This window comes from Crocodylus siamensis, chromosome 2, assembly GCF_052110815.1.
Source record: "Crocodylus siamensis isolate JL-2025a chromosome 2, ASM5211081v1, whole genome shotgun sequence".
Classification (NCBI taxonomy): domain Eukaryota; kingdom Metazoa; phylum Chordata; order Crocodylia; family Crocodylidae; genus Crocodylus; species Crocodylus siamensis.
The window spans coordinates 269,072,421-269,100,114 of NC_143396.1; the positions used below are offsets into that span (position 1 = coordinate 269,072,421).

At 44.8% G+C, this 27,694-nt stretch overlaps 1 protein-coding gene across 1 annotated transcript in view; it reads left to right on the plus strand.

Annotated features, from left to right (window-relative positions):
• Positions 1-27,694, plus strand: part of C2H14orf132 (chromosome 2 C14orf132 homolog) — a 70,817-nt gene that overhangs the window by 11,659 nt on the left and 31,464 nt on the right. The window lies entirely within an intron of this gene.

A 27,694-nucleotide genomic window follows, 5' to 3' on the forward strand; every position in this document is an offset into this window, starting at 1 on the left:
CTTGTTTGATGAGGCCCCCATAGTGAGGGAGGGTTTGGGGCTGGGGCTACGGCAGAGACAGGCACTGCCCAGCTAGCGTGGTGCAGGGCACGGGATGGAGACGCAAACAGCGTATGGGCGGGGGCAGCTCCTGCCACTGCGTGCATCCCCAGGGGAGGCATGGGTGACATGTGCCTCCCAGATCTGTGCATGGGACAAGGAGGCTGCCACTGTGGGATGGTGCAGGGGCGGCGGGGGGGCCTGGGCTTGGGCTGTGCTCAGGGTGGGTGGTGGTGGTGCTGGAGGCAGGGATATGGGGTGGGCTACAGTCATCCCAGAATTCACCATAGGCTCCCCTCCCAGGGGTGCCCCAAGTACAATCTGAGCCCAGCCCCCTCCACTGGGAACACACTGGCACAGCCTCGAGCCCCAAGCATGCAGCAGCAGACCTCCCTCACCTTGTGCACACATCTGGGGGGGGCACAAGCCCCCATGCCTCCCCCAGGGGTGCCTGCAGCCCCTCCCCCTCTTGTGCCGCTGCAAACAAGCCATCCTGCACCCTACCCCGCCCTGCCTGGACGGCCCCTGCCCCTGCCCCAGCCCCACTTCCTCCCTCACCGTGAAGGCCTTGATCTGAGGCTCCTGAACTTGGATTCATGCATTCTTTGAAAACCCAAACCAGTACTTCATGTGGTTCACCCCCTTTGAACAGAATGGACGGATTTACAAAAAAGGCCTCTAGTTTTTCCAACTAAATGGTTAAAAAACCCATCTGGCCCACGTCTACGTAACGGTTACCGTGAAGTAATTATTCTTCACCTATCCCTTGAAGATGGGGATCCCATTATCTCCAGTTAAGGCAATTTTATACTCTTTTCTGTTAGCTGGCTCCATTTTTACACAATACTGGTTAGTGCATTATAAAGTATTATCAGTACAATTATTCAAATTCAGCTACAGTTGTTAAAATAATTTAATAGAGTACATAGACTGTGGCATGCCTGTGATTTAATTGCGTGCGGTTCTCAGTGTGGTAAATCCTACTAAGCCACCCACTGAAAGTGTGATTTGGAAGATACATAATCCTGCTATTTCTTCCGTGCCCATAATTTTGGTCTGTGATTTTTTTTTTTTTTAGGGCATCTCCATTCATGATCATAAAAGTCTAATCTTATGTAAAATTCTGTTTGTATTTTCCTGAGCCTTGGTTCCTTTGAAGTACCATTAATAAAATTTTGAATTCTGTCTGCCCTTGAAAACAGAGCACTTCACAAAAGGCATCAGAAGTGTCTAAGCAGAGCAGTGCTATTGATAAAAATTAAGGAGCCTGAGTATTTTCTAGTTCATTTTCCTATAGTTTTCTGAAGGAAAGTAAAATATGCAAGCTGCATAAGTCCTATATCCTTATAACCAGTGGTTCCAGAAACAAACTCCCATTCCTTTCTTAAATTTGGTACTGTGTGATGCTTGTGGGCATGCCTGTTTTACTCGATAGCTGAATTTTGTTCAAATTATTTCAGACACTCTAAATTCTACTTCCAGCTACAGTGGGTTTTTGCATACAACTCCCACAAAACATTCAAATGTCTCTGGGTTTACACCAGAGTAGCCGATTACAGAACATTGCTTTTTTGTGCTAGAGTTGGATTTTTCAGTTTTGTCACAGAAGCCACTAAGTAGCATCAGCATCTGCTTTTTGTTAATTTTTCCAAACTCCTCAGAAAACGGCCAGGTTGATGGACACAGTTGCTGTTACAAGAGATGAGTCAAAGCAATTGTAGTGGCCTATGCATGTCTAAAGAATATAAATCTGGTAGTATACTGTGAGCCCTCCTCTTGCTATTAGAAAAATCTCAAAACTGGTGTGATGTGGCTTGATCTTGTTGTTTTAGGACTTTATTGTCTTTATCCATAATGTCAGTATCCAGAAGTCAAATTCTTCCCCAGCAGTCTTCCCCTGAATGTTACTATGTTAGGGCTGTGACACTTGGGCACTGAGGCTGTTCAGCTACCATTCTGCCAATAAGCATGGAGGCAAGTCTGAGTGTATCGTGAGTGCAGCTACTGCTTTTACCTCTTGTCCACACACATCACTCAAAGCTGCAACCCTTCAGCTTTGGTCTTAGAAGCCATAGCTGAGCACATGAGGAATTATGCCCTTTGATGCACAAGACAGGTCCTGGGGTTTTTCAGGGCTGTGCTGCCCCAACTGCATTACCTACTAGAAGCAAAATCTTGCTTTAAGTCTTGACTTGGATCAGGATGAGACCCTAAGTTTACCTAGAGCTAATCTGTTATCCAAATCAGTTATCCAACTAACTTGTAACTGTTGGTACTGTAAAACATACTATCCTCCTTGTAAGGTTTATTTAATACAATTCCATATGTCTACTCTTTAGTTTGATATGTTAACTTGTAACTGTTGGCACTACACACTCGGCACATCTACACGTTGCTATGGCACTGTTGTTACTGCGCTGTCATTTAGTACTTCCTATTAGAAGTACTAAAAGACAGTATAGTAACAGCCTGTATTGTGCTGTGTGCACTGCGCACGGACATTTTTAGGCACTGTCACTGTAGCAATGTGCTATGAGGGAGCGTGTTGCTGTTGCATCCTGTTTTTTGCCTACGGATGCTACGTCACCTTAGTTTAATTGCTACTATGACATAACATCATGCGTAGATGTGTCCACTGCATTCTTTTAAGCTCTATTTAGTATAATACTGTATCTCTGCTCTTTATGTCATGGTATCTTTAAATTGTTGGTACCAGCTAATAAACTATTCTCTTCTAAGTTTAATCATATATTTAGTATTTCTACTTCTGAGTTTGACTTGGTGTTATGTTTTAAATCCCATGTTAACATACATGGCTCCTCACAAAATGTTGCTGTTTCACTTATCTGAACTATTCAAAGCGGGTTGGATAGCCAGCAATGTGTTGTAGTTGCATATTCCAGGGGTGGAGAAGAAAGAATGCAGAGGGACACGACAAAATTGTCTCGTACATAAAACATTCAGTAGAGTATATAAAATATGTAAGAGTCACAAACAGGTGCTGGGACCTTCCACATCACAGCTGACACCCACTCTAGTCATATGCACAATTTGTTGAGACCACTCAGTTATTATGTTTGAGCAGCACTACTGTTCTCTCAGACTGCCTGCTTTGCAGCTGAATGAATGCCCTCTAGCAACTTCGCACCTGCACCATCCATAAACGAGAGGCAAATCCATTGTACGAAAGGTTGGAAAACAAACCAGAGCTGATGAATAACAAGCAAATGATCAGTGTGTTTAACTACTGAGAGCATAAGCTGTAAATGGTGGATGCTCCCTAATGAATTAGAAAACTGAAATTATTAAATAAAGGAACTCTAACACTCAGACTTTTATTTTCTTTGTGGACATCACAAATTCCACTAGCTTAATGCAAAGCTTTTAATTTTTCCATTCAGAATACTGTATGATGGCACCAGCCTTGTATACCTGACAGCTCACAAGTGCAGACAGCTGAGTCTGCTTTTTTAAGCAAAAAAGGGAGACTATGGCTGTATACTTTGCCTCTTAAGAAAATCCTCCCCTCCATTCTTTTTTAGACCATTTAAGAGCTCCTTATGAAACCAGAATTTGTTGGGAATTTTCTGTCAATGGAAGAAAGCTTCTGAAAAAATGACATTTTCCAAAATATATTTTTTCGTCAGTTTTACAAGTTTTCTTTCAGAAGGCAAAAACAAAATGTTTAATTTTGGGCCAGTTTGATCCGCATGAAAATATTTTGACCCCTAATGCTCCTTATGAAGTCTGTTCACCATTATTAAACAGCATCACTCTCTGCTTATATTATTTCATGGGAATTACAGTTCAGAACCCAGACATTCCCAGTCTCTCCTCTTGGCCAGGCTACCTGTCTGGCCCAGATTTCCTACTATGCAATTCAGTCTCCCATCTGATCAAGCTGCATGGTCTAATAATAAAAGCCATACAAGTAGGTGAATCATGGCAGGTACAGTCCTGCCAAGGGGTTAAGCTCCCAGAAGAATAATGATACTATCAGGCACAAAAAAGCATCCGGGAGTGTCTCCTTGCTAAAAAGGAGGCTTACACCCAATGGAAGGAAGGGGTCATCACCAGGGAGGGCTATTCTGTAGTTGCTCGGGGATGTAGGGGGTAGTTAGGAAGGCGAAGGCAGAGATGGAACTGGGACTAGCTTCCCAGATTAAGGACAATAAGAAGTCCTTTTTTAAATACATAGGGGGTAAAAAGAAGGTCCCGGGTAATGTGGGGCCCTTGCAGGACGCGATGGGAAACTTGGTCGTCACACCAGACGGCAAAGCTAACATGTTTAACGATTTCTTTGCCTCTGTCTTCCTAAGTAGGAGCCAGAACAGCCACCTTCCTGCTGGGCCCCCGTCGGGCCCCGGGGGAGGCACACCTGGACCATGGGTTAGCGAGGATTTAGTTAGGGAGCTTCTGGAGGGGTTGGACATATTCAAGTCAGCCCGTTCGTCAGAGAGAGAAGACAAAAGATCAAAACCCTCTGCCCCCGGGCACAATCATTAGCAGGCTTTTATCCCCTCTCTTCTGGCACGTGTACAGAAGCAGAAACTCTTACAACTCATTTCCGGTTCATACAAACATGCATGTGAATACGTCAGATCATGCATCCCATGTGTATTATAATTAACTACTTAAGTATGCGGGGCGGATAGGCTTAATATGTATTAGGTTATTGCGCTTGCCCAGAAAGCACTCGAGGTTATGAAGGGTTTAACTTCAAGGCTAAGATTGCAATTATTCTTATCTTAGCCTAAGAATGTGGGAGCCATGAAAGAAAGTGTGATTTAGTGTAACAAAGAGATAGTAAATTTGCAGAACAAAGAGAGAGTGATACCTTAGTACAAAGAGCTCTTGGAGTTTTTCCTTCAGTTTCCAACCCCCCCTTCCCTCTCTCATTAAGGAGACAAGGAGGGCTGGCAGCCGTGCTTATTCAGAGGACAACACTATTGATGGGAGCTAACAGCTATTGATAATGCATTTTTAATAATATTTCTAACAACTTTATGAGCGCTCATGGTGCTCTGGTGAGGTACCGGAGGACTGGAAGAGGGCCAATGTGGTCCCCATCTTCAAAAAAGGCAGGAAGGAGGACCCGGAAAACTATAGGCTGGTTAGTCTTACCTCGATCCTAGGCAAGCTGTTCGAGAAAATTATGCTGGCACACATCCAGGAGGGGCCAGCAGGGGACTGATGCTTAGGGGCAACCAACACGGGTTCATCAGTGGCAGATCCTGTCAGACCAACCTGGTGGCCTTTTACAATCAGATCACCAGATCATTAGATGCAGGGGTAGCAGTGGATATAATCTTCCCGGACTTCCTGAAGGCTTTTGACACTGTCTCTCACCCCGTTCTCATTAAGAAACTGGGGGGCTGTGGTGTAGACACCCACACAGTCAAATGAGTCGCCAACTGGCTGGAGGGCCACACCCAGAGGGTGGTAGTGGATGGGTCCTTCTCACCCTGGAAGGACGTGGGCAGTGGGGCTCCGCAGGGCTCGGTCCTTGGGCCCGCACTGTTCAACATCTTCATCAGTGATTTGGACGAGGGGGTAAAAAGCACCCTGTTCAAATTTGCTGATGACACTAAGATGTGGGGGGATGTGGGCACACTGGAAGGATGCAACAGGCTACAATCAGACCTAGACAGGTTACAAGGCTGGGCAGACGAGAATAGGATGGGATTCAACACAGATGAGTGCAAGGTGATGCACCTGGGGAGGCACAACCGGCACCATACCTACAGGTTAGGGAACTCCCCTCTTATCAGCACGGAGGCGGAAAAGGACCTTGGGGTCATCATTGACTCCAAGATGAACATGGGCCAGCAGTGTGGAGAGGCAGTCAGGAGGGCCAACTGCACCTTGTCATGCATCCACAGATGCATCTTGAGCAGGTCCAAAGAGGTGATCTTCCCCCTCTATGCAGCACTGGTCAGGCCGCAGCTAGAGTACTGCATCCAGTTCTGGGTGCCACACTTCAAGAGGGATGTGGACAACATGGAGAGGGTCCAGAGGAGGGCCACTTGCATGATCAGGGGACAGCAGGGCAGGCCCTATGAGGAGAGGCTACGGGACCTGAACCTGTTCAGCCTCCAGAAGAGAAGGCTGAGGGGGGATGTTGTGGCCTGTTATAAACTAGTCGGGGGGATCAGCAGGCATTGGAGGAGTCACTGTTCCCCTGAGCACCGCCAGGAGTGACCAGGAATAATGGTCACAAGCTGGCGGAGGGTAGATTCAGGCTAGATATCAGGAGGTGCTACTTCACAGTCAGGGCGGCTAGGATCTGGAACCAGCTTCCAAGAGAAGTGGTGCAGGCTCCTACCCTGGGGGTGTTTAAGAGGAGGTTAGATGAACATCTTGCTGGGGTCGTTTGACCCCAGTACTCTTTCCTGCCATGGCAGGGGGTTGGACTAGATGATCTGTTCGAGTCCCTTCCGACCCTAGAAACTATGAAACAGAAACAGAAACTCCCACAGAGCACCTTCCAGAGATGCCATTTTTCATAGAACTGGCTCAGAAGAAAGTACTGTCAATACAATAATATCAAAATGTTGTGATTCTTTGCCATGAAAATCAAAGCCAAAACATTTAACATTTTATAAGTATGTTTCTATAATTTTGTGTTCCTTAAAACATTTAATTTTTCATGCAATTCGGGATGAAAATGGATATTAATATATTAAAATTTCCTGTGGGGTGGAAATTCCATTGGAAATGCAGCTATATTGCTTCTGCAGGCTCAAGATCAGTTATATAGTTCTACCAAACTTGCTTTCATTATTGTGAATCTGACCTCACTTTTAGTTGGATCATATTTTTTTCTGTCCAGTAGAAGTGCACCAATATATCAGTTGCATATTGGATTGGCACTGATAAGAGGAAAATTAACATTATCAGCTTTTTTTTGGCCACTGTAGCTGATAATGTTCACTGATAAATATAACATGTCTTCTGGTCAGGACCCCCAGATACCACGTGCAGGCATGGAGCTGCACACACGCATAGGGCCAGGAATGCAGCCAGCAACTTGAAGAACAGCACCCTGCAGGTAAGTATGTGTGTGTGGAGGGGAGCAGATCAGGGTCCCCATGGTGAGGGAGGGAGTGGGGTAAGGGCTGGGGGCTCTGTCCAGCCAGGGCACTAAATGGGACCCGGGGCTGGGCACAGAGAGAGGGGTCAGGAGTGTGCCAGAGCTGTGTGCAGCTCATCCAGGGGTTCAGTGTCCCTGCACTTTAAAATGGTGGCAGGGGTACTTGAGCTACAGCTCATCTAACGAGCTCTCCGCTCTGCTGCCTTTGCCCTGGGAGCACCGCACTGGCTGTGCACCCCCTGCCCACCCAAAAGCAGTTGGGGCAGCGAATTGTGCCTTCCAGTGCTGGGCGGGCAGGGGACACATGGCCAGTGTGGGGCTTCCGGGGCAAAGGCAGCAGAGCAGAGAGCCCCAAGCTCATAGCAGGCAGCCCGCATCTGCCCAGGCCCCTCTTGGCTCCGCTCCGGTTAAAAACCTCCCTACACTTAAATATGGTGGCAGGGGCGTTTGAACTCAAGTTCATTAGATGATCTTGAGTTCAAGCACCCCTGCCACCATTTTTTAAGTGCCAGGATGCTGATTACCTAGATGAGCCACCCACAGCTGTATCCCACTCCCCACCCTAGCCCTGGGTCCCATTCACCATCCTGGGTGGGCAGCATTACCAGCCCCTGCCCCTGCCCCACTCACTCCCTCACCCTGGGGACCTTTATCTGCCTCGCCCCCCCGTGCCCCTTCCTCTCCATAGACTTACCTGTGTTGCCCAATTGCATTCCTGTTAATCAGTTAATCAGATTGGCCGATTATGGCTGGTTAACAATCAACTATTGGTATTGGCCAAGAAAGTTTTTATCAGTGTATCTCTACTGCCCAGTAATTTCTCAGTTTTTCCTGGTTCCTGCCTCTGCTAATTAAAGCAGGGGTCAGCAGCCTTTAGGAGTGGTGGGACAGAGCTTTCACCCCATCTCTGGCCTCTGACATAGGCCATTGAACCCTTCCACATTACCCAAGCCTCCTGCTACTACCTCTGCCACATGCACCAAATGCTGCCAGTTCCCATCCCAAATAGCCGCGGGGGTGGACTTTGGCAATGTAAGAGAAAGCAGTGAGGGGAGCAGAGGGGATAAGCAATATGGTACAGGGTGGAGAATGGGGGCATGACAGGCAAAACCGTATGCGCTTGATCCCATATGCTGCCATAGGCTGGATCGGACCTTTGCATGCTGGATCCAGTCACTTTGCAGGATGGGACTTGTCCATTGGTCATAGGATGCTGACCCCTGAACTAGAGCAGTATTCATAGTGCCTCCGTGCTGAGACTGTGAAACCACAGAAGCGACCCATTTACCATTTACAAAGCCGCATATTAAACAATTTAACCGGGGGGAAAATTACAGAGTATCATATTAAATGAGATATTTACATAACATCTTCCAGAACTTCTCCCCAAGTGATGTTTGAAAAATATATCTGCAATATTCCTGTCAGTAAGCTTTGAACTGTAGAGCTGAGCTGTTATGGAATTATGGACCAGTGCTCTGAAGGGGACATTTCTAAATACGAATTAATGTCCCATTTCCCCACAATTATTCTATACCTGTAAATCCTTGTTTCTAGCTACATTCCTTACAGAATTCATGGCTGAAGCTCCTTATTTTGCAGTACATCAATGCCACAGATGGTTTTTATTTACCTCTGACAGAAAGTGTTTGATTGTCTGCATTTTAACTTGAGAACTATGGTTTGCTATAGTACTGCATAAGGAAACCGGAAACTCTCTTTTATTTAAATTAAGTTGGTCTGTTTGCAAAAATAATCATGGGTTTGCATTTTATTAACGATGGAGAAATTGGTTTGTTTTGTGCTTATTTTTGAGGATGCTAAAGGGAAGGGGGGGCAGAAACCAAAAGGCAGCTTTTGTAGGCAAAATTGTTGCCATTTTAACAACAAGATTTGCAGAGATGATAGCATTTCTGATTAAATGTATTCATTTTGCAGCAACAGCAGGAAGAACAAATTACTTGCTAATTATACATTTCTGAATTATGACCAGGTGAAATGTAGAAACTGAAGCAAAAGATTGAGACTGTAACATCAGCTTCATCTTTCACTTAGCTCTGCCCCTCTTGGTCCCCACATTCAACCTAAATCCTGTAAATTCCTTCTGCACTGTATTTTTGATTAATCAAACATTTTTCCTCTGTTCTTGAGAAATGCAATTCTATTGTTTTTTGCCTATGGATCTTCTGCAAAGATTATTTTCCTAGCCTGTTGCTCTGACCTTGTTATCCTTCCACTGGTTTTCCTTTTCTCTCTTGCAAACATCAGCAGTTTGTTTTCATTTTCAAAGGCCTGCCTTCTCTCATTCAGTATAAATTGACACCTGCTCCATCAGCCCATGATGCTACCTTTCATCACCCACTTGAAAAAAAGCAGCTTTTTGCTTCCTCCCTTGCTGTCCATCTTGCTTGGGGGAAGCTTTCGTTAAATAGCTGCAAAATTGCCACCTCAATTTCCTTCAGACCTTTCCTTCAAACTTTCTGTTATTGCAATACCTACAAAAGTCTCACCACAGTTAGAATGAGGATGTACTGAGACCCCAGACAATATCATCTCAGTATCCCTTGTCATCCCACATCTGTCTGTGTCCATCTCTTGCACCTTGTTTTAAACTTAGACACCAAGCTCTGAGGCAGGGGCTGTCTCTATCCTGTTTTTGTACAGCACCTAGCACAGTGGCATTCTGGTTCATGGCTAGAGTTCATGGATACTATGGCAATACAAATAATGAATGGGAGTTGATTGAGCTCTGGGTTCTTCTGTTCCTATTTCTGTCACTGTTTTGCTGTGTGGTCTGAGTTTCTTTCAGCAGCTGTAAAACAAGGATAATATTTGCTTACCTCAGAAGTTATGAGGCTTAACTTTTGTACTAAAATGGACACCGAGGTAGTCAGTTCATGCAGTTCTACGTGAAGCACAACTTCAGTGCAGCTGCAAGGACTCTAGAATGCAGTCTGCAAACAGGCAAAGAACACTATACTTTAAGAAGTTCATTTCCTGCACTTGCATCCTGCCTTCCAATTATACTCTTGTTTCAGCACACTGCACTGTTAAAAAGATAAATGTGAAAGGACACAGTCCTCACTTTATTCTACTTTAATGGCCATTTATAGAGATGCATTTTACACATAAATGTGATCACTTGGCATGTGAGGAATTGTGTGTAAACCTAGTTAATGCAGGTAGGCATGTTCAAATTTTCTGGTGTATAACTTGCATCCTCCTTATGAAAATTTGGCTAGTTTTATTATTATTATTGTAATTATTATTATTATTGTCACTATTGATGATGATGAAAATAAAAGTAAAGATCATTGTCATGTGCTTGCTAAGTTTTTAGATGCAGTGTTTCTGGGGCTGTGTATGTAAAGTGATGGCCATTTTGGTTATTTTATTTTCATTATAGTGTGTTTAGAAACTAGTAAGCACATGAAATTGATTTTTATGGATAATCAATTCTTCAGCCCAGTTTATTTTATCATATTAATTCATAATATTTCAGCATTGTATTTCATAGAAAATCATTATTTTTTCTGTACAAGGACTTGTTTTTAACATACCTTTAACTCAAGTGTTGCTCCTAACCTGAATCCTGTCCACACACATTTCTCTAGGCTGAGATTAGGTGATAGTTTTAAGCTTAAACTGTCCAACCTCTCAGGGGTTATTGATAAGTGTCCAGATGCTACTGATGTTCACATTATTAGGGGTGTAGTGATTTACTGGTCTTACTCCTAAAGTAAGGCTGGAAGGGACTGCCATAGGTCCCTTCGTTTAATACTAATCCCATTATTCTGTGCAATTAAAGTGATGTTTGCAGTATTTTCTTTTCATTTTGAGTGTGTGAGTTGCATGTGCATTGAAGTTATACCTTAAGATATGACTCTCTTTCCTCTCCTGGTTCTCATTTTACATTTAAACGATCCTTCTTATCACCAATCCAGTTTTCTTCGGATTCAGTAAGGTCCTCCTATTCCCCTTCAACAATTTAGCTCTTGTAATTTCATCTATAGCAGAGGTGGGCTGGAGGGCTGCTTAATGACTTTTAGTGAGCTGTTAAGGGCCACACAGGTAGCCCCACCCCTTAACAGGTGTCCCACCTCCTGATTGTCATCTTGGAACCAGAAGTCCCACCCTTAACATTTGCCACCCCCCTCCCCATTGTCCCCCGAAGTACTCCTTTTGGGAGGGTGGGTTGCCATCTTGGAGCCAGAAAAAAACCAAAATCATATACTACAACTCAAACATCTACTATAACATAATTTAATTTTATTTCAAAAACTGTTTTAGCCCTGATTTACATGTGTTTGTGTAGTGTATATATAGAGGTGATAGCATAATAGCTCAAAATAAACTCTTACTCTTATATATTGTGTGTGGAGGTTGGGTTATGTGCATGTGAGATTTGTGTGGGGAGTGTGTATGTGGGGATTGTGAAGGGGTGTGGGGGTGGGTTTTGTGGTGGGCAGCAACAGCAGGTGATGGGCCCTCAGGTGGTTCTGGCCTGCTGCAGGCAGGGCCCACTGCAGGCAGAATCCCCTGGTGCTGCATGGTTCCGGCTGAAGCCTGGGAGCTGCACGTGATGCATGGAGCCTGCGCAGCCCAATGGCACACGTACCAGGAGTCATGCACTATCGGGCCAGGTGGGCTCCGTGCCCCTACTTGCAGCTCCCTGCTGGAATGCTGGAAGGCATAGAGCTGGCCCAGCCCGCTGGCCCACAGCTCATACCTGCAGTGCCAAGAGTCACCGCATACTGGCACAGAGCCAGCCTAGTCTGGTTCGAAGGTACGCACTAGCAGACTGGGCTATTCAGGCTCTGTGCCGCCACCTACAGCTCTCAGAATTCAGCTGGAGCTGCATGCCACTGAGGAGCTTTGGCCTTCAGTGGGCCAGGAGCACCCAAAGGACCCACTGCCTGCTGCTGCTGCTGCCACTGGCAGGGGGGCCTGTGCCATGGGGTTGCACACTCACCCACAAACCCCATGCCCATCCACTCCTCCTGCAGGCAGGATTTCCCCTCCCCACTCGCCAGCTGTCCAGTTGCGTGCCATCATGCTCGGTGCCTCCACATGGGGCTCCCAGATGGAGTGCTGGGATCCCCAGGGAGGTGGAGGCATGGAGCCTTCCTAGTCCAATGGCATCTTGCCAGCCTTCAGAGGGGCAGCTGCAGGCAGGTAATAATTGGTTTTTTGGAGGGGCACTGTGGGCCAGATAGAATGGCCTGGCAGCCTGGATCTGGCTTACGGGTTATATTTTGCCCATCTCTGATCTGTAGTCATGAACTCAATTATCATTTCTGTGCTGATGACTCATATCTGGCTCTCTCTTCCAGATCAATTTCCTGTTATCTAAAGCCTGTTGCAGATCTGTTTGTGTACGTCTAGCCATCAGATTAAGCTCAACATTACCGAATCTGAGATCTGAACATTTTTTTCCCCCTCAAGCCTTTCTCATTATCTTCTTTCTTGATCTCTGGGTATCTTGCCTATCACCTGGGGATCATCTTTGGCTTGGAACGCTTGTCTTGGTCTTTGCAGTCAGGCTGTGTCAGACTCTGGAGATTGTCTTATAACACCCACAACAGTCTTTCCTATTCATCTACAGAGCTAAAAATCTCATTATGACTCCAGTGATCTTGTATCACAGTTCTAGCTGTTTTCCTTTCTCTGGCCTTGATAAAGGCATTCTTGCTCAGCTGTTCCTTATTCATAATGCAAGTGCAAAGATCACTTTCCTAGTTCATTGATTTCACCATGCCATCCCTTCACTGGTTCACACTAGTGTCAAACGTGTTGCATGTCTTAGTTTTTCTGGCTCTTCATGACTTACTTACCCCCATTCTGACCATCATCTTTTGGGCAGTATCAAAAGACAGACTGCATCCTTTGATCAGCCAAGGATATCAGCTTCTCAGACTTAATAGTCATGTTTTCAAATAGGCACCTTTGTGTGCTGTCCTTGGGAGGTTTCTCCATAAACATACACAGAGTTGCCTCATACATCTTCAAATTTCTCTTCAAAAGTACTTTCCTGTACCATAATATTTTGGGAGTTGTTTTGTTCAGGTTCCATCTTTTTCTTCTATGCAGCCCAGGGGAGGGCAAAATATGACCTGTGGGCTGGATCCAGACCTCCAGGCCATTGTATCCAGCCTGTGGAACCCCTCCAAAAAACAATTATTACTGGCCTGTGGCTGTCCCTTTGAAAGTCAGTGGGAGGCTTTCAGAGGTTGTGTGCCATCAGATCGGGTGGGCTTTGTGCCTCCACCTCTGTGGAGCTCCTGGCATTCCAGCTGGAAACCCCATGTGGAGGCACCGAGCATGTTGGCAGGTGACTGGACAGCTGGTAAGTGGGGAGGGGAGCTCCTGCTTGCAGTGCTGGGAGCTGCACATGGAGGCAGGGAGCCTGCCAAGCCCAATGGTGTGCGTGTTTGTGGGGAAGGGGTTGTGGGGGACATGGTGGGGGGGGGTTTGTGGGGAGGTCTGTGAGGGGTGTGGGTCTCCCATCCCCCATGGTGCACAGCCCCTGACAGTGGCAGTGGCAACAGCAGTAGGTGGCAGGCTCTCAGAGCGCTCATGGCCCACAGACCCCTGGTGGCATGTGACAGCCTGGAGCCGGATCAGCCCACTGGCATGTGCCTTCAAACCAAACCAGGCTGCCTCCATGCCACCACATGGCGTGCCTGGCCCTCCAGATGGGAGCCATGTGCCATCAGACCAGGCCAGGCTGGCTCCATGCCTCCACGTGGGGCTTTCAGCACTCCAGCGGGGAGCTACACAGTCTGGCCTGCAAGCCCCACATGGTGGCATGGAGCCCACCTAGCCTGATGGTGTATGGACTGGGAGCCACGGGGAGTTGCACACAATTGGGCCAGGTGGACTCCATGTTGCCATGTGGCTTCCTGCTGCAGTGTTGGAAGCCTCATGTTGAAGTACACCTCAACATCCACATTGGCATGGAGCCACACCCCGACACACACCCCAACACACACTCCTACGCCTGCATCCCTCACAGATCCCCCCACAGATCCTATGCCCGCACATTCCCACACCCACACCAGCTCCACAGACCACCCCACAAATCCCACACTCCACAACCCGCACACATCCTGCCATACCCCTTCACAACGCCCCACACATTTCTCCCCACAAACCTCACACCCACACACCCCCATACACAATATATGAGAGTAAGACTTTATTTTGAGCTATTATGCAATCACACTATGCAAACACAGGTAAATGAAGAGAAAAATATTTTTTGAAATAAAATTAAAATATGTTATAGTAGATGTTTGATTTGTAATAGATGACTTGTTTTTTTCCGGTTAGGGGTAGGACTTCTAGTTGGAGCATCTGTCAAGGGATGGGGCTACCCTTGCAGCCCTTGACAGCTCACCAAAGTTGTTAAGTGGCTCTGCAGCTGAAATAATTGCTCACCTTGATGTAGCTCCATGTGGGCCCACCTACTTTTTTTTTGGACTTTTAGACAGTAGAGTTAGAACAGTAACAACATAAAGAAAAAAATTCCATGTCACTGCTCAGCTGCAAAGGATTCGGCCTGTCTTGTAAATAAAATCTTCAGAGAATTTTACCATTCACAGTAGTGGGAAAAGTTGGTGGCAGATATGTTTCCAAACATACATCCAAATGCTTCAGAAAGTTGATGAGAATATTCTGAGATGATCATGGGGAAGGTCAAAATGTGCATAATTGCTTACTCTCATAATAATTTCTATAACATGTTCTGGGAACTCACCATATCTTACAAGATGACTAGTAGCTTTTCATTTATTCTGAGCACAGCATGTTTTGAGGTTATGTTCTTCATTCTTTGTTTGGCAAAGGTAACATTTCATTCGAATAATTAAGTGGGAGAAGTAGCAAAGAGAAAATCAATATGCAGTAGAAGGCAGCAGTGTAAATGAATCTATTAAGCTCAGTCTCTCTGTTATTCTGGTTCCATCCCAGTTCTCTTGCCCTGGGACAAGCAGATAGTAGCTCTCCAAAGGATTAATAGAACTGGTGAATCCAATTAGTTCTTTAATTGTAATGATCTCACCTCAGCAGAAATACCGTGGAGCTAAAGTAAAAGAAGCTGATAGAGAAGAGTAATTCTTGTAGGTCTCTCTAGTCTCAAATTGCAGCAAGTAAAGTTTAGGTTGGATTGTAGGAAAATCTCATGTGGAGGGTAGTAAAGTACTGGAACAGGTTACCCAGAGAGGCTGTGAAACCTCTATCCTTAGAAATGTTTAAGGCCTGGGTAGACAAAGCTCTTGTGGCTGGGATGGTCTAGCTGGGGATGGTCCTTCTTTGAGCAGTGGGTTGCCCTAATTTTCTGATTTTTGTGTCGTATCTTTCCCTTGAAATAACCTGAATTTTAATCATTCTTATTCAGTTCACCAGCAGCATAGCTCTCATGAATTATTATCTCATTTTTTCTCTCATGGAGTACTTGGACAATATTTATCTCTTTCCACCCTCCCTCTCATCAGTTCTGAACAAATCACTGGCCTCACATGCATACCTCGCTTGTGCCTGGGTTTTGCAGTTTTGCTCTAGTTGAGCCATCTAACTGTGTAGCAAAACTACAATAAATTTTCAGTAATCATACAGTGAAGGAAAGGATGATCTTATACCAAAGGATTTAGATCTGTATTGGGATTTGGATTTCAGGTAATGGCAGCCTCAGGCATGTTCTGTTCCAGGGTTCTGGATTAACTCTTTACCAAAAAAAAAAAAAGAGAAAGAAAGAAAAAGCCTGCTTGCAAAATTTGTATTCAGATTATTGCTATTACTTCTATTTCTAACATGTGCTAAAGCCTTTGCAGACATATGTCAATACAGGACCTCCTTTTAAGTGCAAAAGAACAAACAAGTGACCCAGGAGAGAAGAAAGGATTGGTACATACCAGTATAAGTTTGCATTTCAAAAAATAGTGTTATAACTAGAGATAACTAGAGATGGTTAAAAAAAAAAATTCTGGCAGTTTTTTTCCCATTCTAGAATCTACCTTTTTGTCAAAAATGAAAAAATGTCTGCAAAAATGTGTTTTTTACAGAAATGTATTTTTGAAAATAATATTTTAAATTATCCTAATCTGGTCAGAACTTCCTAATTCTTTCTTTTCTGAAAAATGAAAAAAAAAGAAAGATGTCAAAATTCCTTTTGATGTAAGTTGTAAAAGTAAAATCCCAAAGTCAGTATTTTAGCTTTATTGAAATGAAACATTCAGCCTGATCCAAGTGACAAATAGTAAGAGGACAGATATAAGACACAAGTAGAGGGAACAGAGTTACAGTCGGGAAGCACCATATCCATAGCTCAGTTTTTTTCTTTAACTACTTCTGAGTGGATGTAGTTAGGAGGGGAAGGGCAGGGAAAAGTAGAGGGACAGCAAGGAGCAGGAGAGTGGGGAAGAACAAGGATGTAAGGGCAGGTAGGATGAGGCTGCAATGCGAGATGGCTCTTTGCTCCGTCCCCTCAGACCACGTCCCTCTCAGGCTTCGAAGCAAACCAAGAGAAGACACCCTGATTACAGCATCTGTTTCCATTGGTTCCTACTCCAAGCCCTTGAGGCTGCTTTTGTGTCTACTGCTGATTTCTGTTTCTTTGGTATCCAGATCTGTTTCCCCTGTAGCATTTAGTCTTTAATTTAGTCTTAAGAAAATGTATTGCAACAAATACCTAAACTTTAACCCATCCTTTTATGTGCAAGCACTTGCAACTTGGAGCTTGTACATGTTACAGCTGTGTTCCTGTTCCATTATAGTTAAGGATGAGCATTGCTTTTTATTTTATCTGCTGGAATATTCCTCTCCAAATAAAAAATGAATGAAGTTACAGCCAAGGGCTGCACCAGCAGGGGCCATCTGCTGCACAATTTGAGTGTTCCCCACACCTCCTCCAGTCCCAGCTCCCTGGCTAGAGGAGGGAAGAGAAGCCCAGAGGGCTGTAGCCAGAGCAATGAGGGGAGGGGCAGCTGGATGGGAGCCTGGGGGGACACTTTAACCCCTCATGGGACTCATGGTGGACAGTCCTGATCTACATAAAGGAATTTCAATATTATTTTGGTTTGATTTGTGCAGCTATCTGTGTTTGAGTTTGTTCAGTGTTTGAAGCTGCAGGGTGACTGGAAAAAGTGGTATGTCGATAATGACAAAAATGATTAATTATAATAGGATTAAGCATTACTAACGGTGGCTTATTAAAGCTTGACTGCTCAAAGGAAACCTGGATTGCCCTGTCCTACGACTTTGCTGCTGTTCTCTGTTTTGAGCAGTATCATGCTCAGGATGTCTGCTTTGATATTATTCTGTAAAAGCTCCAATCGATACATTAGGTGTAGGTCCATCCTTCAAAGGAGGCTTTTCTTACCACAAGATGTTCTGTACAACGTTTGAAAAATATCTGGTCAGTTCTAAAGGCAGATGCTGGCAATTTTTATTGGTTTGGTAACGAGCCAGCCTTTAGCTGCTTTCTAGAAACTTTTCTATGTCTCTTTTTTTGTCAACTCAGTGATGAGTACCAAAATCAGGGTGGCTGCCATCAAATTTCACCGTCTGAGTGCAGCGCCTGGTGCTATTTTTGCAGCAGAGTGCGATAGCCCCCCTCCCACACTCCCCCCTCTGACTGAGGGGTCCTGGAAGTCCTGCTCCTCCCTGGAAATTGACAGATGGCCCCAAACTGGGGTTTGCTAACATGTCAATTAATGGCTTCCATGGGCATAATCAGGGGATTAAACCCATGGAGGCCATCAGTTGACACATTAGCATGCAGTTTAGGATGCAGTTAATGGCTTCCATGGGCTTAACCACATGCAGCTCCTCACACAGCACCACTGAAACCCATGGTTGCGCAGCAAGTGGGTGGGCAGGCAGCATCAGGCTGGGCATTTGCAATGCAATGCAAAAATTCAAAACAAAATTACAAGGGGGTGGGGGTCAGATTTTCTTGCAAGCTCCAAGCCTGGCCCTTGGCTGGCTTCTGGACTAAGCCCATGTCAGGGGCTTAGCCTCCAGTTTGCTCCCTCTTTCCCCCTCTTCCTTCCCCCATGCTTCAGAATGCCAGGGCTTCCCACTGTTTTCTGTTTTGCAGTTCTCTTTTTTTTCATTTCTCCCACTTGCTTGCCAATTGCATACTTTTTCACAGTCCCCAGACTTTTTTTGTGGGGACCGAGTTTTTTTGCAGTGACCAACCAAATTCACGGTTTCCACGAAAATCACAACTTTGTGAATTTGGTAGGTCCCTACTGATGAGCTTAAAGGTGGCTCCTTGCGGTGTCCCTGTCATGTGGCACAAATGTAGGGCAGGGATAGAAGAGATTGAAACAGGAGGAACAAAGTGTTATTAAGCCAGCCAGGGAAGATAAGGAACTGTGGATCAGTTCTGTTTACCCCAGTCAAAGAGAAGACAGAGATTTTCTGTGTGCCACTTTGTTCCCTCATTTTAATGCCTTAGTGGTGTCATGATGAAGAACTTATTCTCGGGCTTATGGCAGCAGTGCTGTGTGTTGTTTTAGCAATACCACTTTGAACCTTTGTTTTCATATATAAAGCTGTTAAAAGAAACTTGGGAACCAATGGTTTAGTACGAGAATGAAAAGTTATTTCCCACCTAGTTCCTTCTAGATAATGCTAAGTTTTCCCAGATACTTGGTCTGTTTACAGTGTGCATTACTGTTAATATATTGGTAGTCCCTGGGAGACGCATTTACCTCAGTAAGCTTTGTATCAGGCCTAACAGAAAGTACACAGGGCTCGAGCAACTTCCTTTTCAACAGGTCCCCCTGATCTATACGTACCCGTGGTGTCCCTCTACTCTTGCAGCAGCCTCCTGCCTATTGGTGGTTGGTCCACTCAGGCTGGGGCAATTCCCATCCTTTGCTCTAAAGAGTTTAAATATAAATAAAAATAAGTTAGGAAATGATGAAGAGGAGAAGCATGCAGAGAGGTGAAGTGACTGCTTAAGTTGTGGCCCAGCCACTGCACAGCTATGTGAATAGAGCAACGAGCTCCATTCCCGAGTTTTATCCGCTAGAGCGCAATGGATCTCCACCTTCGCTGCTTCAGAAGTGAGAGGATGGGTCAGTCTCCATGTCTTGGATATGTCCTATGAGAAGGTTCATAAAAATCTTCCCATTTCCTTCAGACTGGGTCTAAAATGTTATTACTGAGATAGGCTTTGGAATTGGACTGAGATCACCAAATTCATATCACACAGACCACAAAACAGCCTTCACAATGACTTTCAGTTGACCTGGTTCAGATTCAGACTGTCAGCCTGAAAGTGAGAGGCTGGATAAAGTAGTACCAATTCCCGAAACGCCCAGACTGAACAAAAAACCCCACACTTTTATCACCTTTGGTAATTGAGGGTGAAGCCTTTAGGCTAGACAGTATCTTTCCACTGATATGATCCATTTGATCATTTATATTTCCATGGCAACAATTTAGCATCAAGATGAATTTAATTTATTTCTTCTTTGATTTCTTTCTATAATAGCCAGTAAATAAACGTATTTCTATACTTAACTGAGATTTACTTCAGTGAATAGCAAACTACAGAAAGAAATTACCTTCTCTTTTAAAGGATATAATACAGAGTTCAATTTTCTCCAGTATTTCTAGTCACAGAGGACATTAAGAAATTGCGACATCATGGTTTCCAATTTCATTTCAAGAGTGAATTGAATCGAATGATGAATGGCATGCAAAGAACCATTTAGAGCAGAATCAGTGCTTTCTCAGACTACAGAGGTGCCATCTATGTACCAAAGAAGCCCTGTATAAAATGCAACACTTCTTTATTTTTAACTCTCTCAGCTTTATCATTGTATTTGCATCTGCCTGTTGCTAATGGGAAGTGTAATTAAAATATGATTGGAACTTTGTAGTGGCTCATGCTTTTGCAATCTGAAGACATATATGTACTCCACATAACAGCAGTGTATTATGCCTTCTTTACCACCTGTCTACCTTTGATCTTATACATTTCCCACTTGGATGGCAGCATCGGTGCTTCCTAGAGTGGCAGGTTACAGGCTTGAACTAAGTTTTCTATTGCTTTCACCTTTTTCATATGCAAATGAGACAAGAAAGTAGAAATAGGCAATTTACCTTGTTAGTCTGAAGCTAGGTAGTAGGTAGGGCAGGGTGGCACCTTTATAGACTAACCTGTTCAGAGGGGCATGAACTGACAAAATAGGTTATGTTGTGTGAAAGATGCTATGAAATGCATAGCATACAAAGGCTCTTTCTGAATGAGTTAGACTCTAGGGTGATACCTTACCCTGTCATGAAGAAAGTGCTATTATATTATTATTGCAGTAGAACCCAACATTTGCTAGATGTTTTTCAGACAAGTGAGAGAAACACATAGTTGTTTCAAGGAATTAATGATTAATAGATTACAATTTAAAATGTCTTCCTGTCCCTCCCTCCCCTCTCCCCTTTTTAAGTGGCCTTTGTATTGTATTTGAATTAGGCTCATATATATAGCTCAAAATACGTCTCAGGGTAGACATCATTAAGGTAAAAAAGGGCATGTGTTTTCTTTTTTCTTTTTTACCTATAGTGAGAGGAGCAGGGAATAATTGTCCTAAGACATGCTTCTGTTGAAGAGTTGTAGAAGAGTTACGTTTTTGGTGCTGTGTCAATGGCCTGCCAAGATATATCTTTATCTGTCCTAATTCTAACTTCCTTTTATTCTAAATGCTTCATTGTAATGTTACATACTTGCTAATGAAACATCATAGAGAGGGAATTAAGGGTTGAATCCAAGCCAGTGGTATTGTGGATGGCAGCATCTTGGGGAAAATCCTGAAATGGAGAACATAGGTTAATCTTTTTCAAACAAAGATGATTAAAAATAACGAGTGGTCTCACTTTCACAACTGCTGAGCACCTGTACCAAAACAGCGCTGAAATCCAGCTACTTTTCAAAAGCCTCTGCATACGTAACTGAAACAAATGGGCTTCACAATGGTTCCTCCTACTTATACAAGTTAGAAACTTAGATTCTTAATACATCACAACAATTTCTATATGTTTCTATAAATAAATGCATAGAGCATCCCCTTAGAAGAAGAATGACTACTGCACGGTTCAACCCTAAACACTGAGGCAAATATCCCTTCTTTATTCCATATATCAGCAGTTTCTGCCTTTTATCTTTTGTCCTTTATACTTTTGTCATTCTGATCTATAAGTTATTCTCTTAGGGTGGAAACAGACATTGCCTTTTGCTGCCAGAAGAATTTTTTATGGTGGCACAAAGGCCAAGCGAACAGATGTCCACGACCCTTGTCCTGCTACCAATGCCCAAAACGTGCAGCTACAAAGTACCTGGTATCAATTTGTGCTGCTATTTAGTGATGGCTGTCTGTTTTATGGCACACGAACGCAGGAATCCAAGAGCAACCCACACTCCCCAGCTGCTGTAGGTAAGCACTTCAGGGGCTTGAGGGGCCCAATCCTGCATAGGTATTCTGGCATAGGATGGGTTCCCCTCAAAACTCAGGAGCACCTGCCTGGCTTTCCCTGCTTACAGAGACATGCCATGTCAACACTCCAGTGAGGTCCTGGTCCAGGATCTACATGAGTGAGTTTGATACCCTGGCATGGTCCCAGGGTGGGGACTGTCAGTCAGCTGTTGGCAGTGCTAGCCCCAGGTCTGCACCAGAGCGCGTTTTCTCTGCTTATAGGGATGTGCCTCAGGACATGTTTCTGTAAGCAGGGAACACATCACTCGTAGTTCTGCAGGATCAGTTATGGTACAATGGGCGACATTTCTTTACCCAGTAAAATGGATTGGCTAATTGTAAGTATTGTGATCTAGACCAATGAGACAATACCTTTGCTGAACACACAGGTCTGAACAGATGAATCCAGCTGTTGGTGCACCTGTACTCTGGTTTAGCCTTAGGAGCAAGAAGTATTTGGCATCTTTCACATCCTGATCTCCTGTGTGACATAGAGACTCATTTCTGCCAGTTGGCTTTGCAGCCTGTTTTAGCAGAATATTTTTAATAGCCTAAGAAAAAAGATTTACAGGTTCTTATGTAGCAAAACTAGTTAACATTTTTGTCTATTTTAAACAGGTAATAGCATTTAATATTATTAAGATAACTTAATACACTTTCAGCCAGATTCCTGTGATCCCCAGATCTAAAATTTGACCTTACAAACTAAATCATGTGCCCGTAAAAAAACAGTTTCCGTGTGAAAACTGGGCAAATCCATGTGCAGGTAGGCATAAGTCTTAGGTTATAGGGATGTACTTGTCAATTTTTGAGTGCTTGACCTTAAATGGGCTATATTTCAGTTTGCTCCTTGAAAATGCTTAGAGTAGACTCAGGTTTAGAGACATCCTTGGCCTCAAAGATTCAAATCCGCATTTCCCACCTCCCAGAAGGATGTCTGTCTCATCAACCAAATTATAGGCTTAGCTGGATATAGGCACTTTCTGTCACACCTCTTGAAACTGATGCTGTTCAGTCTAGAGTGCAATATTAGATAGCTCAGGTAACAAGAGGGTATTCTGGTGACAAGGGCATAGTTCCAGATTCTAGCTCGTGCTTCCAAAACTGCTCACCCATTTTATCCAGTTATTCTAATGCAAAATGCAGTACTGGGAGCAGGGACTAGAATCCAGGATTGCCCCTTTCTCCCCATGATCTCTGCCCAGTGGCCCACCTTTAAACGATAGGATAGAGTTAGGGCGCTATCCTGGGAAGTAAGTTCACAGTTAGGGCACTGTCCTGGGAAATAAAAGATGTGGGTTGAACCACCTCAGGCTCAGGAGTATCTCCTGGGCAAATAAGCCAAATACTAACCTTTTATATACAGAAGAGCATCTCTTCCATCTCATCTTCCTCCAGCAGCTGTACTTTGAGAAAGAGAAATAAACATACATGCTCAAAAGGACAAACTAAGCACCTGTCTGTAGGGAAGGAGATATGTCATGCTGCAAGTCCCAGCCTTGCAGCATGACATACCTGCTAACCTGAGTTAGGCATCTAGAAACCTGAATCTGGGGGAGAGGAGGATTTTGGATATATCACCTCCCTCAGTTTCTCTGTTGACATACTTAAGGCAGCACACTGTAATCAGGACATCCCAAGCTTGCCCTGCCCACCCATTCCCATTGAACCAAGAAATACACCAGTGATGTGTATTTCCTAGGACCTTCTTTCTCAGCTACTTAGGACCAACTTTCTCAGCTGCTTTGGAGACCTGTTTCTAGCATGCCCAAGAACAGCTACCAAGAGGCTCCCTCAAGTGGCCTCACAGGCTTATTTCAGGTCTGGAACTTAATATAAGCATGCTGCTTGTGTAGTATAGACCTGCCTTTAGGTACCCCTTTCTCTCCATTCAGCTTACTGACTATTATGGATCCTAGGAAACTAACTTTCCCCATGCAGCGAGTAACAGGGAACTGAGGTGGCTAATGTAGCATTTTGTAAATGCCATTCCCTGAGCCAGTGTGTTAAAGATACATTAAAGCAAGGCATGATCTGGGCTTTAGATAGCTGGCATTGTTCCTTGTGATCTTCAATGCCCTAGGGAAGAACTGCTGTTATTATCCACAATTTAGTTTCTTCTTCCTTTCACAGTGCAAGCTAAAATTGTCATAATTCGCCCACTTCCACAGATTCCTTCATAGATTAAGGCCAGAGGGACTGTTAGATCACAGTGCAAGAAAAGTAATCTTTCATCCTCTTCTCCCCCCCCCGCCCCCGCCTTCCTTCTTTCAAGGCCAGTAGTGGTTCTGCTGTTTGCTCCCCACTCACAGTAAGGAAATATAATCAAAGTTTGATTTCCTACCAACTCCAGTCACCATGTATTTTCCTCATTTTTCTTTCTCACTTTTCCTGGGGGTGGCTCCCCACTGCTGTGCGCACTCCTGGGGAGGGAGGTGGTCAGGGAGCACATGCCCCACAGATTTGTGCACAGGGCAGAAGCAGATGCAGGCTGCCTGCTGTGGGCTCGGGGCTCCCCGCCCTGCTGCCCTCCTCCCATGCCTCTGTGGCAGAACCAGGGGAAGGAGGCTTGGTGCTGCTACCAGGAGTCCCACACCAGCCATGCTGCCATGGTCAAGTGCCCTATGCCCGCCTGGCAGCAGCAGGGGGCACAACTCTACACTGCTACCTCTGGGGTAGGGAGTCCTGAGCCCATGGCAAACAGCCCACATATGCTCCCGCACCCCCACCCCCACCACAGGCTCCGGTCCAGCTATGTCCCCTGCGGAGGGAGAGGGAACCAGGCTCTATCCTCTGCTCCAGCTGCAGCAGCTGTCACTTCTCACGGGCAGCAACCAGGGCTCGGGCACTATTGGGGGGATGGGGCTGCAGGCCCATGCCCCTGGTCTCGTAGCCCTGACAGCTGGGAGCCCCCTCTGGCAGTTTGGGGGGGGGAAGGAGGGGGCTGTGGGTCACAAGTGAGGGGCACTAGCAGGGCTGGCGGGTGGCAGGCTATGGGTGGGAAGTGAGGGGCGCTGGCAGGGCCCAAGGGACTGCAGGCTGGGAGTGAGGGGCACCAGTAGGGCTGGGAGGTGGGGGGGCTGTGGGTCAGGAGTGAGGGGTACTGGCAGGGCTGGGGGGTTGTGAGTCGGGAGTGGTACCAGCAGGGTTGGAGGGAGGGGTCAGCTGTGGGTCGGGAGTGAGGGGCACTGGCAGGGCGGAGGGCTTTGTGTGGGAAATGAGGGACACTGGCAGGGCTGTGGGTTGGGAGTGAGGGGCAACAGCATGTCAGAACTGCTGAGCACCACAAAGCAGTGCAGGGGAGAAGATGTGGCAGCTGCAGCTGGACTTACATCCTGCTGAACAAAGTTGACAGAGGGAGCTCTGGTTTTCTACGATAAAAAACCCCAAAATCAATGCCAAAATATATCGGTATTTAGAACATGTCTTATTATAATGATTGAGACTTCAAAATTGCTTTAAAATTGTAAATACATCAACACCATTGTGTTCAACTGATATATATATATATATATATATATATATATACACACATACAGTAAAAGCTCTGTTATCCGGAATGGGGGATGCCGGTTAATCAAATATTCCAGTTAATCAAATGTGCACCATCTGTCAGTGTGCCAGGGGACAGGGAGGGGGCCCTATACAGGCTGCTTTGCTCTGGGCCATGGGCCAATGAAGTAGCAAGAACTCTGCTCATGGTGGCAGCAAAACCCAGAAGTGGTACTTCCAGTTTTGCTTTTGCCGCATCCCTCGGATGCAAGTTAATAGAGTTTTCCAGTTAATAAAGCGCCGGCTAACACAGCTCTCTCTCTCTCTCTGTGTATATGTATGTATATATATGTATATTAATATTAGTGGCATTTCACTTTAATTGTGGAAAAACACAGATTTTGCGGGGGTTTAATTAGAGAAGCTGGGATTGTTTTATATAGGAGAATTTGCATTTTTTTTTAAACAGAGAAAACCAGAATTTGTGGTCCCATTTCTATACTTGGGCTGCCAACCTCATTTCCTAGAAGCTGCTGTAAGTGGTATCTGCTTATTTGCTGTCAGTGAGGTTTTGTTGCATAGGAAATGTGGCTTGAAAGAAACAATGGTACTTTTATTTCCAAACACTTTTTGCACATTTAATACTGATACTGCTCTTGATCTAGGGACTTGGAAAGGAAAAAGTTTTCATAGAAGGTGACAGTAAATAAAAAATTGTTAAATACACATTACAATGTCATATTCTACACCAGGTCCCTCTTCCCTATTGAAAAATGTAATGCAAACATGAAAGGAAGAAAATTAAATTAGGACTGAAAATACTGGACAAAGATTAAATACTCTAAGGGGGAAAAACAAATGCATCATCTGTTTTCCTCCTCTCTGTTCTTGTACTGGATCTGAAAGCAGCATATGGAAAATAATAATTGAGAGGAAAAATTGAGGCAGATAGACACTATTTAGTATCCTTTTGAAGCTGTCCTTTTGAAAATATGTTTGTTTCCCCCATGAGAGGAATAATATTTAAAATTGTTCATAGTACAGAGGTGTTGACTTCATACACTGAATATGTACCCACATGGCTGTATTTTATCATTGCCCACAATGGTACTGATCTGATAGCAGTTGCTAGGCAGACAGCCCAACTTACTTTATAGTATAACCAAGGCTATCTAAAATGTATTAGGCAGATATTTTGGATATTAAATCTGCATGGAATAGAGACTGGAACTTTTTTCTTTTGTGAAACTAAACTAAGCTATGGTATCTTGTTGGTATAATATAGTAAAAACTTCAGCTGATTAATTTTTATGGGCAGTGCAATTGAAATTTGAACTATCATTTAAGATTTTAGTCCTACCTTGTTCAAACAGCATAGGGTCCATGGAGGAATTATGTTTTGAACACTTTCACCTTTTATCCTGTAGTCCAGGGATGTCAAACATACAGCCTAGATTCGGCCCATAGAGCTGTTCTATGTGGCCTACCAGACTACTGCAGAATCCAGGGCCTGCAAGTCCTGGTGGACATGGCAATCCACAGCAGGAGGGCAAGTGAGGATTAACATAGCCCTAGTCATTCTCCAGCTGCTTCTTCTCTCCACACTGCCATGGCCCCAGCTCCCTGGCTGCTGGCCCATGTGCCCCATGCTAAATTACTAGATTCATAGATTGTAGAGCTGGAAGGGACCTCAGAAGATCATCAGGTCCAGCCCCCTGCAGCAGGCAGGAAAGATGACTGGGGTCATGTGACCCCAGCAAGGTGACCATCCAGTCTCCTCTTGAAAATTTCCAGGGTAGGCAATTGCATCACCTCTGGAAGAAGCTTATTTCACAGTCTGGACACCCTGACTGTGAAGAAGTTTTTCCTAATGTTGAGCCTGAAATAGTCTTTAAGGAGTTTGTGACCATTCCTCCTAGTTTTCCCCAAAGGTGCCCTGGTGAACAGTTGTTCACCAAGCCCTTGATGTACACCCCTGAGTGGTAAGCTGCTACCAAGTCCGCTCTCAGCTTTCTCTTTTTCAGGCTGAAGAGTCCCAGATCTTTCAGCCTTTCCTTGTATGGCTTGCTATGCAAGTCTCTGATCATATGGGTGGCACTTCTCTGGACTCTGTCCTTTCCTCCACATGGGAATGGACTTTCTTTGTGCTTCAAGGATCATGTCTTCAAGGAATGACCACTCTCCATATACTCCTTTCGCCTTCAGTGCCTGATCTCACAGTGCTTTCTTTCCCTACTAGTAATCTGAGCTTGTTGAAATTTTCATTTTTTAAGTCCAATACTTCAAGCCTACTATCTAATTTGTCTGCTTTGTGCCAGATAGTGAACAGAGTGGTTTCATGGTCGCTATCACCCAGGCTGCTCTTTATGTTTAAGTCAGTCACCAGGTCGTCTAGTGGACCACTAGAGCCAGAGCTGGAACTGTCTCTGCAGCATGTAGCCTATGCCACCACCAGCTCCAGTACAGGGCACCCAACAGTAGTTGGATCTGCTGCTATGTGCTCTGGGTCAGAGCAAGAGCTGTTGGGTTGGAGCTGGAGCTGCAGTCGCTGCCATCACTATGGGCTCTGGGTTGGAGCAGGAACTGC